The sequence below is a fragment of the Gopherus flavomarginatus genome, chromosome 2 (assembly GCF_025201925.1).
Source record: "Gopherus flavomarginatus isolate rGopFla2 chromosome 2, rGopFla2.mat.asm, whole genome shotgun sequence".
NCBI lineage: Eukaryota > Metazoa > Chordata > Testudines > Testudinidae > Gopherus > Gopherus flavomarginatus.
The window spans coordinates 248321157-248334343 of NC_066618.1; the positions used below are offsets into that span (position 1 = coordinate 248321157).

At 39.5% G+C, this 13187-nt stretch overlaps 1 protein-coding gene across 7 annotated transcripts in view; it reads right to left on the reverse strand.

Annotated features, from left to right (window-relative positions):
* PAG1 (phosphoprotein membrane anchor with glycosphingolipid microdomains 1) overlaps positions 1-13187 on the reverse strand; it is a 164727-nt gene that overhangs the window by 115802 nt on the left and 35738 nt on the right. For 6 of the 7 annotated variants that reach the window (XM_050941057.1, XM_050941056.1, XM_050941054.1 and 3 more), the window contains one exon: positions 10078-10132. The exons of the other annotated variant lie outside the window; for it this stretch is intronic. The gene's annotated coding sequence lies outside the window, so the exon portion shown is untranslated. The remainder of the gene's footprint in view (positions 1-10077; positions 10133-13187) is intronic. 7 annotated transcript variants of the gene reach the window in all.

The window sequence follows — 13187 nt, forward strand, 5'->3', positions numbered from 1 at the left end:
CCAGGTCATGGATGTGCAGGTTGCTAGGACAGCTCTTGGTCAGCTGTGTATCTGTTGTGTGGGTAAAGTCTCTGCCACAGACTAGGAAAAATCCTAGCATCCAGAATGCTGCAAGATGTATAAGTGCTGTCCCAGCAAGTAAAAAAACAACAGAGAAAACTGGGATAGTGAAATGAAATCAGGCATAACAGCTGGTAGCTGAGCTAAAAAAACTGAGCAGCCTCTAGGGCAGGGGAGGGGAAAGTGCTGAGGATGGCAACAAACTGGAGCAGTTGGTCATGACTGGCACATGGGCGGGCCTCATTGATGTAGCCACACAGAGAGTTTCTTGGGAGCATGGAATATGCATTACTGATCAGCCAGTTAGTGTGCTCCGATTAGACCTGTGGTGCCTGGAAAAGAGTTAGATAAGGAGTGAAATCCTTGCTTCACTGAAGTCAATGGGAGCTTCGCTATTGACATTAATGGGTCCAGGACTTAATTTTAGATCTAGGTTTTTGAGCTATAGCCAGGTTCCTCAGAGCCAATTGTTTGCCAGAAAGACAAGTGATAGTCTGGTTAGACAAAAAATTAAACTAACAAATTTGCGGTGCATAACCTACAATATGACTAGTTGATCCTCCAGCAAAATACAAGTTTATTTTAGGAAGTATATATATAGCCTCTCTGATGCTAAGCAGGGAGATGTCCAAGAACGTACATGGCTGAAAGACATTTCCCAGACCATGCCAAAACTTGATGGTGCAATCTCCATTAACTCCCTGGCTGACAAAGCAGAGAATGGCCTAAACTACAACTATCTGTGTCCTGCTTACAGAGCTATCAAGCAACTGGCTGGCAGCCATAAACAGCCTTTGAACATCCTCATCATGAAACCAGATGGCTCATTCTGCTTATTGGCGGATGAGGTGCTGGACAGATGGAACACACATTATGAAAGCCTGCTGAGCCACACACCTGCTGACGACTGTCTAGAGTTGTGTGACCTGGCAAACTGCACAACTGCAGACCCAAGGTAGATCCTTTGTCACTCAAGGCAGCACAAAAGGCCATCCAAAAGTTACAGAATGGACATGCTGCTGAACCTGTTGGTCTTCCACTCAAGCTTTTCAAAGATGCCTTGGAGCCAATGAGAATTGGCCTGCATCAACTGTTCTTTATATTAGGTTAAACCTTTTTCAAATTGCAAACTTAGCTATTGCTCCCACCAGTGAAGATTTCTGTGAATGTGAGTGATTCGTTCTTGTTTCTTGGTATATGTGAGGAGACAGGACTCCACAGTCTGGATGTGCAGAAGTAGGAAGAGTTGAGATTTGGCAGCGAGGACAATATGGAACGAATTACTATAATCAAGACATGAGAAGATAATGAGATGAAGATACTGAGATGTTTAAGCAGACAAGTACCTGAGATAGCACTGAACGTAGGTAATGTTACAGTAGGTAAGAGAAGACAGAATCACTCTAATAAAATATTTAGAAGCTAAGAGACCTGGCAAACAGCTAGGTTCCTGACAGCAGTAATGGCAGTGATGAATACAGTTTAGAGGGGAAATGCACGTAGTTCAGTTTAGGTTGAAGAAACACATTTTATTAATTGGTGAGATATCAAATATACAATAGATATTTTAAAACTGTTATTCCACCTCTAGTTTAATAGACCAGAAAAAATACAGTTCAATTACAATTATGCTTAATGTTCAGCAAGCAACTGTCTTTAACACTACACTACACATCCTGTTATTAAATTAAATACTCTGTATCTGCTTCTTACAGAAACTAGTCATTCTTATAAGGTTTTAACTAAAGAACAGCTGCAGACATAAACCATATTGCATGGACTTTTAAAGTAATTTGTGTGTGTTGGGGGGAAATACATACTTGTGACATGATGTTTCATCTTGCATCAAATTATGACTGCAAAAATGTGTCCAGTGCAAATACATAGCAAAGCTTTGCAAAAGAATTTTGTCAATTTTTTTTACGCATTGTCTGGATTACATGAAATGAGATCAGAGTCTCAAATTCACTGAAGAAAAGGTATAAGATCTAGATGTCTGAAAACACTGTAGTACTCCTGATATGCATTTTTAGAATGTGAGACCCACAAAGATGAGTGTTCGTATCTTTGATTTCCTAACAATGCCAAAAAGCCTGTGTTTATAAGTGTGAAATTTCTGTTTGAACAAACACACCACTCACTGTAAAAAACAATATAAATTATGTGTGCCTTAGGCACTCTTACACAGTAGGTGTGGACACTGATTAGGCTGTCCCAACTGAGTGATTTAAAATTGCCCGTATCATAATGTTTAGGGATTGAAGAAGTCAAAACCTTCCCTGAGGTCAAACTCCTCCAAGATATCCTGCACATGGAAATATCATAGCTTCACAAGATTAATCTGTGCCTTCTTTCTGGCTGTAAATATAACACTGAGTACTAACATTTTAACTAAGGGCATGGCTACACTTGCAGATGCAGAGCGTTGTGAGTTAAACCCGCCTTCGGAGAGCACAGTAGGGAAAGCGATGCAGTCTGTCCACGCTGACAGTTGCTTGCGCACTGGCATGACCACATTTGTGGCACTTGCAGCGGCATTGGGAGCAGTGCATTATGGGCAGCTGTAGTGACTGCAACGTGCTTTTCAAATGGGGGGTGGGGTGGAGTGTGACAGGGAGTGTGTTGTGTGTATGTGGGGGGAGAGAAGGTGGGTTTTGGGGGGGTTGTGAGCATGTCAGCATGCTGTCTTGTAAGTCCAGACAGCAGCAGATCTCTCCCTCCCACCCCCCGCCTCTCTCTCACACACAGCATTCCCAGCTGTCAGAAACGGAGCTTTCAAAGGGCACATCCACATTCCTCCAGTGATTCAAAACAATGACAAGAACGGCCACTTGGTTTAAGGGGATTATAGGACGTTTCCGGAGTCTGATCAGAGAGCAGTAATGCAACACCTCCTCCACACGGGTGCCGCAGCGCTCCAACGGTGGTGCAGCGAACGTTATTCCACTCGCCGAGGTGGAGTACCAGTAGCGCTGTAGCCGCGGAGTCAGAGCGCTCTACGTGCCTTGCCAGTGCGGACTGGTAGTGAGCCTGGGCACCTGGGACTCCTTTACTGCGTTGTAACTTGCAAGTGTAGCCAAGCCCTTAGAGAAAGAAGTCTATTCATCTTAGTCCCTACAATGTTTAAATTAATTTAATGATATTACATGGCAAAAAAACTATATTAAAAGAATATTAAGGTTACAAAGCTAATGAGATAGGAAATGCCAGAATTAAGATTGTCTGTGCAATCTTAATTTGTTCCCGTTATGCATATGCATTATGATAATATTTTGTATGACCACATGCTATTTTTCCAGCACCCTTCCTGTGTTTGAAATAAATGATCAGGAAGCTCCTTACTGTGGTCTGATTCAGCAAGACACTTTTAACACTTGTGTAAGTCTTAGCATGTGACGTCAATGGTTAATGTTATGATCCACATGCTTAAAGTTACATGACTGCGTACATTGCTGAGGGAGGGTCTGCATGTAGGTGCACATTTCCTGTAACAACTTTTTCCAATGGAAAACTGAGTTTTTTAAATGAAAAGTTTTGTGGGAAGTATCACCTTTCCAGGGAGAAGAGGGAGCGGGAAACAGTTTTCATCAGCAAACTAAGTACTTCTTGGTTATCTGCGGTCTGCAGATTTTTTATGACAAGTCAAAACAAATTTGGTTTCATCTAAATTTTCCGCAGAAAACACCCCCATTTTCTGACCAGTTCCACCTAAATGATTAGGTTATCAAAAATATTTCAACTCACATTCTAAATGCTCAGAGTTTATTATTATAGTATTCCAATACATGTTCAAATATGAATATGAAATATTAGAATCAAGTGATTATGCATCATGCCTACTTTTAAGAAAAGAAATCCTGGCCTCACTGAAGTCAGTGACAAAATTCCCATTGACTTCAGTGGAGCTAGGATTGCATCGTAGGTGTTTAGGTTACCTGAGCAGCCTTGGAGTTATTCAATTTTAATTTGTAAAATCATTTTCACCTCAATTAACTTATACATACAAGATAACAAATCCTGCATCTTGGCAGAGGGTTAGACTAGATGACCCTTGCGGTCCCCTCTAACCCTTTGGTTCTATGCTACATACATCTATATGGGTCTGGACAATGGCAGAGCTGCCTTAGAAATTGGAGATGTCCTAGCTTAGATTTCCATCAACCCAGACTGCTACCATCACCACCATCCACCCTGGCTTGAAAACTAATATTGAAAATTGGAATAAAGATGAACTGTAGGCTTTTAGTTTTAATAAAAACTATTATTTAAATTTCCCTTTCCACACTGAATGATTGCACAAGCATGTGCTCAGAATTAAGAGGCTGCTCTTTGACATCAGCATATCGATTTTTGGGGTTAACGCAAAGCTTTTCACATTGTTTCTGGACTACAGATTTACACCCCTGTAACTGCCTGTCAGACATCATTTCTGCTTTATGAATAAATAATACTATGCCCAAGGGAAACATTTGAAATAAGAAAAAAATCAATATACGTCTAGCACATGTTAGGCAGTCATTCAGCTGAAGTCTGTCTCAAATACATGGGGCAATTTTAACAACAAAACAAAAGCATTCTAAAATGTAAGAAGGGCTGTTAAGAAGACTACCATTTTTCCACTGTTCATCCTATTACAAGAGAAACAATATTCTCCTTTTAAAATGTGAATAGATACACTGATTGCAAAGTACTCAGTGATTACCATCTACAGATTTCTAATGTTATATTCACATTTCAAAGAAGATGGTAGCAAACCGTCTCTCACTTTGCTACTCTTGGATTTGTTTCAATGCACATCTGTGTAATAAAGATGACTATTATTACAATTGACTTAGTTTTTATTTTAAAGCTATCAGCTTTTTCTAAAATTGCCTTTTTTTTCCCTGAGACAGGCCTGGGATTAAAGGTGAAACAAAAGCAGGGTAAATTAATCATTCATGCAGTCTGGTAATCACCTTAGGCATTCTTGCAATGTAAGCCTATTTTCACAGTCACCACAACTGTTGTGGTTCTGACATGCACCGTAGCAGCTCTGTGATTGCAAATCCACCCCAGAAATACTTGGATCCCTCTACTTTATGATATACTAAAATAAAATTATGATATATGTGACCTCAGATTTTGTTGTAATTTGTTTCTTTAATATTTTCTATATTATATATATAGCATGCAATTGGGAATGAAAGAGTGGATCTTTAGTTAACTGCTCCAAGGAAGAAAAAATTTCTCTTTGAATCACAAAAGGTTATTCACTCTGCCTTATCAAACATGGACCTGGCCACAGTGATCTATGTCTTCATCAGAGACCCAAGAAATCTGTTTGCCATGGAAAAACACAGAATTTGCATTTTTTACAGAGAATCTTTAGTTTTTAAATTTTGTGAAAAAATAAAAACATATACAGTAGAACTCTGTTTATCCGACCCTCCGTTATCCGCCTCTCCTGATTAATCGAACCACCAGCACACACACAGGAATACAGGAAATTGACATTTCAGTCTTAGGTCTTAATCAGTCTTGATTATCTGATCTGGCCCCAGCCCCAATTAGATCGGATAAACAGGGTTCCATTGTATATCAATAAAACATTGTGTTCAGCTGATACTTCTATTGTGGCTAGGGAAACAAAAGTTCAGTGTTTTATTTTAATTGCATAAAGACACAGATTTTGGTGGATTTTTATTCAGAGAATTTTGGGGGCTTTATCACAGAAAACTAGGATCCCATGTCTTCGCGAACTCCAGGCTTAACTACAGCATCTAATTCATTACACCTGGGTATAAGCACTTTGACATAAGAAAAGCATCTATTAATCCAGAATGTAGTACCCAGCCTTCGCAGCAAAACATCACCCCACTTCTCTGTTCACAGTGCTGGCTCCCCAAATAACAGCATCTCTATTTCAAAGTCTCAGTGTTAAGCCTCTTCATGGAAGTGCCACCAATAGGATAGAAATTGCCTCTCCTCAATGACAACTTTTTTCCCTGGCAATTGCACTTCTCAGGAACAATAAAAATGCCAACCTCAAGTGTGAAACCCTGGAGAGCAGGAGGCAGGGCCTTCTCAGCAACAGGGCCCAAGCTATGGACTTCATTACCAGAGGAAAGAGGAGTGACCATAAATTTTTCAGCATCAGAGCAAAGAGTAAAACCCACATCTTCAGTTTAGTGTTCCCACTGCTGCAACTCAAAACAGTGCAGAAGTTAAAAGGAGAAGGGGAAAGAAGTGGAGGCAAAAAGGAAGACTATCATTATCTAAGAGCTGTCTTCAAAATCACTGATCATGGGCGAATTTTGGAGCCAGAGCTTCACAACTCAAGCAGCTTTGATTTCTCCTCTCAGGCAGATCCCTTACTCCTCTTCCCTTGCAGTGCTCTCATGCAGGGTTCAGTAGAGCTCCATCTTGTCCTCCCTCCTGTTCAATATGAACGTGGAAGTGTCAGTGAGGAAGCACGGGCTGCATGGCCTTCAGTATACTGATGATAACAGGTGCTGGAACTAGGGATGCAGGGGGCGCTGCAGCAGACCTCTCCCCCGGTTTGAAGTGGCTTCCATCATATACTGGGTTTACAGTTTGATTCAATGGCTCTCAGCACCCCCACTATAAAAATTGTTCCAGCACCTCAGATGATGACATAAGCTTTATGTTTTTATGATCTCTTCTGATTATACAAGTTGCAGCTGAACAACTTTCTCAGTGTCTGGTTAAGACTGGGGCATATCTGGTTGATACTTGAATCCAAATAAAACAGAGGGGATACTGGTGGGTTAGAGGAAGGAACCAGAGGATATGGCGAGCCTATACCTGTGGAAGGATGTTAGGGTGTAGGCCATTGTAGGGAGAGCCAGGAGTGTTTTGTGACTCATGCTGGAAGCCAGACCTGGTCGGGCTGATTAGCTCCAATCCATGGTATAAAAGTGATTTTTTGAGGAAAGTGAAGTACCTAAGGGCAGGGACTGGTGGTCTTGCAGGGAGAAACCATGAGAACAAGCCAAGCTCAGGAGAAAGCTTATGCTGAAGTTTGTGTTCCATTATTTATGTTAAAGATAGAACCAAACCTCAGGAAGGTGGTAAGGACTTGAGTAGTAGGGCGTGAATTTAAAGCAGAAGAGCTATCCCTGAATAACTTCATGTCTAGAGAAACTCTATATTTTGAACACTAAACCGTCATGTGTGTGCAGACACTCATGCTGTTTTGAGACAGCAGTGTGGGGGCTCTGCCTCTTCCCACTGCCTGATTGAGAGTGTTTGTCCACCAGTTGTTCACATCTTGGAGCCTGATTAGATTCCCAGGTACTGAAGAATGGTCAGGTTTCAGCAGCAACCAGGCTGGCTCTCTTATATTTGCATCTGGCTAGCAGATTAGGATCTTCTCTGTCAGAAGTGAACTTTGCATGCTGAACTTCATTAATACTTGCAGAGTGGCAAACAACCAGCACCTTACACCAATGCTTCATGGTCCATGCTAGCTGACTGAGTTTCTGGGTGCTGTTTCTAAGAGGAAGTAGCCTGACACATGCTTACTTGAGAGATTGCATTTCCCCCAGTGTCACAGTTGCTCTATATAGCAAAGAACTATCTCTTTGCTCACAACACAGTAATTCTGTATCCCAAAATTCTATCAGCCTTTAAGATGAGCAGAGGCAACTGAGGTGGAGCGATCTTGGTGTAAGAGAGGAAGCTTCTTGCAGCATTCTCTCTATAATCTTATATATAACTAACATTTTAATCTTAAGAATGAATTTATGCCAAAACATGCACATGTGAACATGCACTATCACCCCCAAAGTACATATACTATTACAGTTTTAAGCATGAGTAGCAACAGATTTATCAGTCGTCTAAATCAGTAGATCTTTACTCAGATCCCAGCTGACTTTAGTGAAGTTCGCCTGAGTAAAGACTCAGTAAAAATTGTGCAAGGATCTCAGGATTTAGCACATGTAGTGAAGCATGTCCCAACAACAGAATTTTATCCTAATATTGTGCAGCTCAGTAATACAGCAAGAATTAAAAAGCATCAACTCACTGAATATGAAATTGATACTAAAACAAAAAATGCTGTTTTAATACACCGTATATTGCTAGAGAGGAGGGGAAATAGGTGGCTATCTTCTGAACTGTGAAATCTCATTTGGACAAGCTTGGGGGAGAAAAGATCAACCTTCTTGATTCCATGCAAAAATTGCAGTTCCTGCTGCTAAACACATTTTTCTAGGAAAAAGTCAAAATACTCTCCTGAATGAAGAGACATCTACTGTCAAATATTGTAGTGCCCTGACTCTCTTGCTTGAATTAACAAAAGGAAGATTGTTTTCCATCATACCAGCTTAAGTTATTTAGTGACTGTGGGTTCACAAAGGGCAGCTCAGTGCACACTTGAAATACTATGCCAAGATCCTAAAAAGGCACAGTTTGTCTTGAACGGAGGGGAACTGAATCCCATCAAGGAAAAGCTGAATTAAAGGGTGAAACCCCATTTTGTAAGAGTTCTCTTGTGTATAGTATGTGAAAATTGCTACCAGATGTCTCCCTTCGTTTCCCTTCTGTTTTGGAGATCCTGTTAAAGACAGTCTAATTAGACAATCAAACAGAAGGATAAGGGGCAACTTTCAGGCCTTGCTATTTGGTTATATGCACATTGGCAAAATATATTTCTGTGACATTTTCAATTAATAATTGTGTCTGAACATTATGAGATTGATGCTGATAGAAACTGGAAATTCCATTTTTTAATCCCAAGCTAGACGGGCAGCTGCAGGAAAAATTCCTCATTCTGCCTTTCCCGTGACCTCAACCCTGACATGACAGGATCCCACTATCTAGAGGTGAGGTATAGTTCAGTCTACACACCAGCAGCTCTTCTATACAGAGGCCACAAATATCTTAGCTGCATTAAATGATGTATGATAGTTTGGTGATGTAACCTCTTTTCTGTTGTGAACTGCACTGAGACCTGCAAATACGTCCCACTTAGATTGTAGTCCCAGAACTGAAAGACCGTGTTTTATCCAATAAGTTACACAGCTTCATCCCACTTTATTCTTTTGCCATTTTGCACAATCAATGTATATTACACTATTGAATCTCCCTCAACTATATATTTCAGTCTCTATTAATCACACTAAATAAAAGGAAAACTCACTAGTTCTACATCTGGATAGGAAAGATCTGGCCAAAGTAATGTGACTCAATAGCCAGAGAGTAGAAACCATCATATTAATAAGCTAATTGCTCAAAGGGGTAACTAAAGGAAAGCACATTTTCTTTTTAGCCTAGTATAGAAAACTTGGCTAAATGAGGATATTAGCTCTTCTTTTGTTACTATAGGAAGTACGTGCCTGCATGAGTCTAGAGACAATCTATTGGGCTGTCTGGTGAAGAGAGACCTGTCCTATTAGTAGTTTTTTGTGATGTGGTTTCTACTCTGTCTCTACTATTTGTGGTAAGCTAAAAGGTCTCTTTCAGTTCCTGATTTTATTTTCTTTTATAGATCTGATTTTTCACCTTAAAGATCGACAGCTTTCTTCAAACAGGGACAGAAAATTCAATGAATTTTTGGCCATGCACACATCATGATCTTTTCCTCTCATATCAGATTAGTGTCAGGGCTGAAAGTAGGAATTTGAGCCATGACAGAATCAAATACTGCCATCATGACTGAAAAACAGAACTCCAAAGGCACATGTGATATGAAACAGATCTATATAAAAGACAACTTTACACACAGCATATATATATAAAAACACACACACATACACACACAACCGACCACATTTGCAAAACATATCACACATCTTTTTTTAATGCTGATATAATTTTGAGTTTTTACATAGCATATCCAGGATTATTAAACCATAAGTAACAACTTCCATAAAAGCTGCATGTAATGGTATTATCCAGTTTAATTGGTCAGAACTGGTACCTCCATAAATTACCGGTGTCTGTACATAAGACTGAACTAAACCCAACCTGACCTCCAGAGTAAACAAAAAAAGCAGTTATATAAATAATTACCTGCAGTCTCTGTAAGGTCGGACGTTCAAGTGATCTATAGCATTGATGGATGCTCCTGGCCAAAAAAATAGAGAAGGAAAAGCTCACGATTCTAAACATGTGAATCCAGTTAATAACAGAACAGTAGGGGAGGGAACAAAACAGACAGTTATTTTCTCATGCTTTTTCCAATTTAAAAGGAGACTCTTAGAATACAAATATTTTTAGACTACATATTTCTTAACTTATTATTAGCAGCACCTTGCAGTATTAAAGAATTTAAAAGCTAATTCACTAAGTTTACTATTTATATTTTTCACTTATTTTTTGCATTTTACAGCTTGGGTAAAGAAATGAGACTAGCTTTTTCATTCTCTCTCTCCTGCACTGAAAAAAAGTCATATGGATTCTGCAGATAGTTAGACTAGTTTACTGCCATGCAACCACACTGTCTTCAAACTATGCTTCAGTGACACTTGCATAAATCCACTACCCTCATGTGGTTTGCATAGGACAACGATTAGACTTCTAAGCAATTATGTTAATTATGCACCTAAAGGAATAGAATCCAAGACTTTGTCTACATGAGAAAATTTAACCAAATCGGTTTTAAAACTGATTTTGCTACATCAGTGCAACCTCTTGTGTCAGTGTTTATTTAGCTTTAGAAGTGCCTACTAAGGATTAGCTTAAATGTAAGGAATTGACTTCTTACGTCAATATAAAGCAATCTTAAACCAAAATAAGAGTATCCACACCAGGCACTTGCACTGCTTTAAATAAATCATTTCTAAACTAGTTTAGTTAAACTGGCATAGAGAAGGCCTTATCCTTGCTGGGTTTTCAGAACTATTAACAGTATTTAAAAAGCAATTTTCAATATTAAAATAAGCAGAAATGACTCTGAATACACAAAAAGACTAGATTTCCACAACATGTGCCATTTTTACACAGGCAATTTTTCAGAGAAATAAAGTTTAAAGCAGCCTAAGCTTTCAGGGACAATGACAGATGATCATTTTTTCAGGCTTTAAGAGGATATGCTCATACAGTATTTTTCCCCAACACAAATTATGGCTAATGTTAATGTGCGTTACAAGTCAAATTTTTCACACACAAAGGTGAGAATATTCTCAGAATGTATTATTCAGCTCTATTTGCTAGTCCAGGCATCTCCATTATTGAAGAATTCTTCTAAAAATACCCCAATACAAACATACTACACAGTTGTTGCTTAGCTACATTCTCAATCACTACAAAGCTGGTCTTCCCCATTCACTGTCAAGGTCAAAGCAATTGTTTTTCACTTCATCTTTAAAGTTATCCTGTTTATGAAAAGAAGTTACCCCTGTCCTACTTTGTAACACACAGTATATAACATTCAGCAATGGGGAAACTGGTCAGCAGCCTTATATTTACCTGAAATTTCTCTCCAAACAGACTAATTCTTTGGAGAAGATAAAATACCAAAGACAGCTAACATGGTTTTAAATGTTACATCTTTACTGCTTTAATAAACTCTGTTTATTTTAACTACACCCGTCAACATGATATCCAAGTGCCTCACAAAGTTGTATTAATTTTAATGACTGGTTTACTGTAACAGGGTGGCCCTTTAAGAGACAGAAAGCCTGGGCCAGCCAGCCCTGTTTGATTATCAGACCCAGCTGATTCCTATAAAAAAAAGCTGAGAGAGCTCAGTAAAAGGGGATTTGTAGGAGGGAGGCTAACACTTATCTCTGAACCTGGAGCAGAGTGAGGTGCAGATAAAAGGCTTCTGGGCTCCTGCAGCCTGTGTTGGCCAAGGGAACAGCTTTGCTGTGTTACTTTGTGAGGTTTTTGTTTGAATTAAGAAACTGTGCCCTGAGGGAAGGGCTTGCAAGATCCTTGTGTGTGGAATTAGTGCTTCCTGGAGAAACTGGTCAGTGGCCTTATATTTATCAACAGACCTGAAATTTCTCTTCTTTCTCTTTCCAAGAGCAGGACAAATGCGGAGGAACTGCATTAGTCTTGTATTTATTCTTCTCTGGTGCAGCCCCAAGAGCAGATAAAATGATTGTTTTTAAGAAGTATCTCTAATGAGTGCAATGGAAAAGGTAAAGCAAAGAGGTGAGTTTTGGACTATACCCTAAATGTGCTCTGGTTTTGCAGGAAGGTGCTCCACTGACAGGGGGTGTCTCCACCTCTTACTAGTCTAGCCCTGTCTGCTGAATATTTTATTGCCCCTGAAGAATGCATTTGCAATTAATTTATAAATAATGAAATGAGCATTGGTAATATACCAAAGGCAAAGTAAGCAATTATAAAGCATCATTGCCTGTGCTGTTCCTGCAGTACAGCTACAACAATTAATCAAGTAGAAATTCTGTCAGTTACAAAATCAAATTGAATATTATGGCAAACAATCTCAGGTGCCTGTGACTAACAAAAATAAATAAATCTAGGCAGGTCAGAAAGAGAGCCAAAATATTGAAACCCAAGGCAGAAATTCAATAGACTATATCAATCACATACATAGTTTCACATATTAACGATATGTTTCCTATCACTTGAAAAGAAATGGAGATTACACAACCCATAGTTATTTATGAAACAAAACATTTGAGTAATATTGGCATAAAACTAAGAAAATAGCAAACAAGTGCTGGAGATCTTCGTTTTTATTTCTGATGCATAATGTAGCTCCATTGACCTCTGGTTTCCTAGTAACAGGTTCTTGAGGTATGACATTTATAACCACAAATACTGCAATGTAAACTGTCATGTATTGTTCCTATTTCACAATGAATCTAGAATATGTCTCAAGATAGTGAAGCAACATGAGAGAGATTACCTACAGCTCCTGTATCATTACAATCTCTGAGATTTTTGTTTTTTTAATCCAACACTAGGGGATTCTGTGGGGTCCCAGTGAAGGGGGCGGTGGTGACATGGCATGGAAGGTGCCCTCAGGAGATCCACTGCAGGTGAATCATGGGTGTGCAGGAACTCATCCCACATTTTGAGAAATTCAAAGCTGTGGTCCTGTAGGAGGAATACTGGATTCCCAAACAACTTGGCACTCCCTGCCTGTATGCATGCAGGTTAGAATCCAGCCCAAGGGGCTCACTTGGCATGTGAATACATTAGGT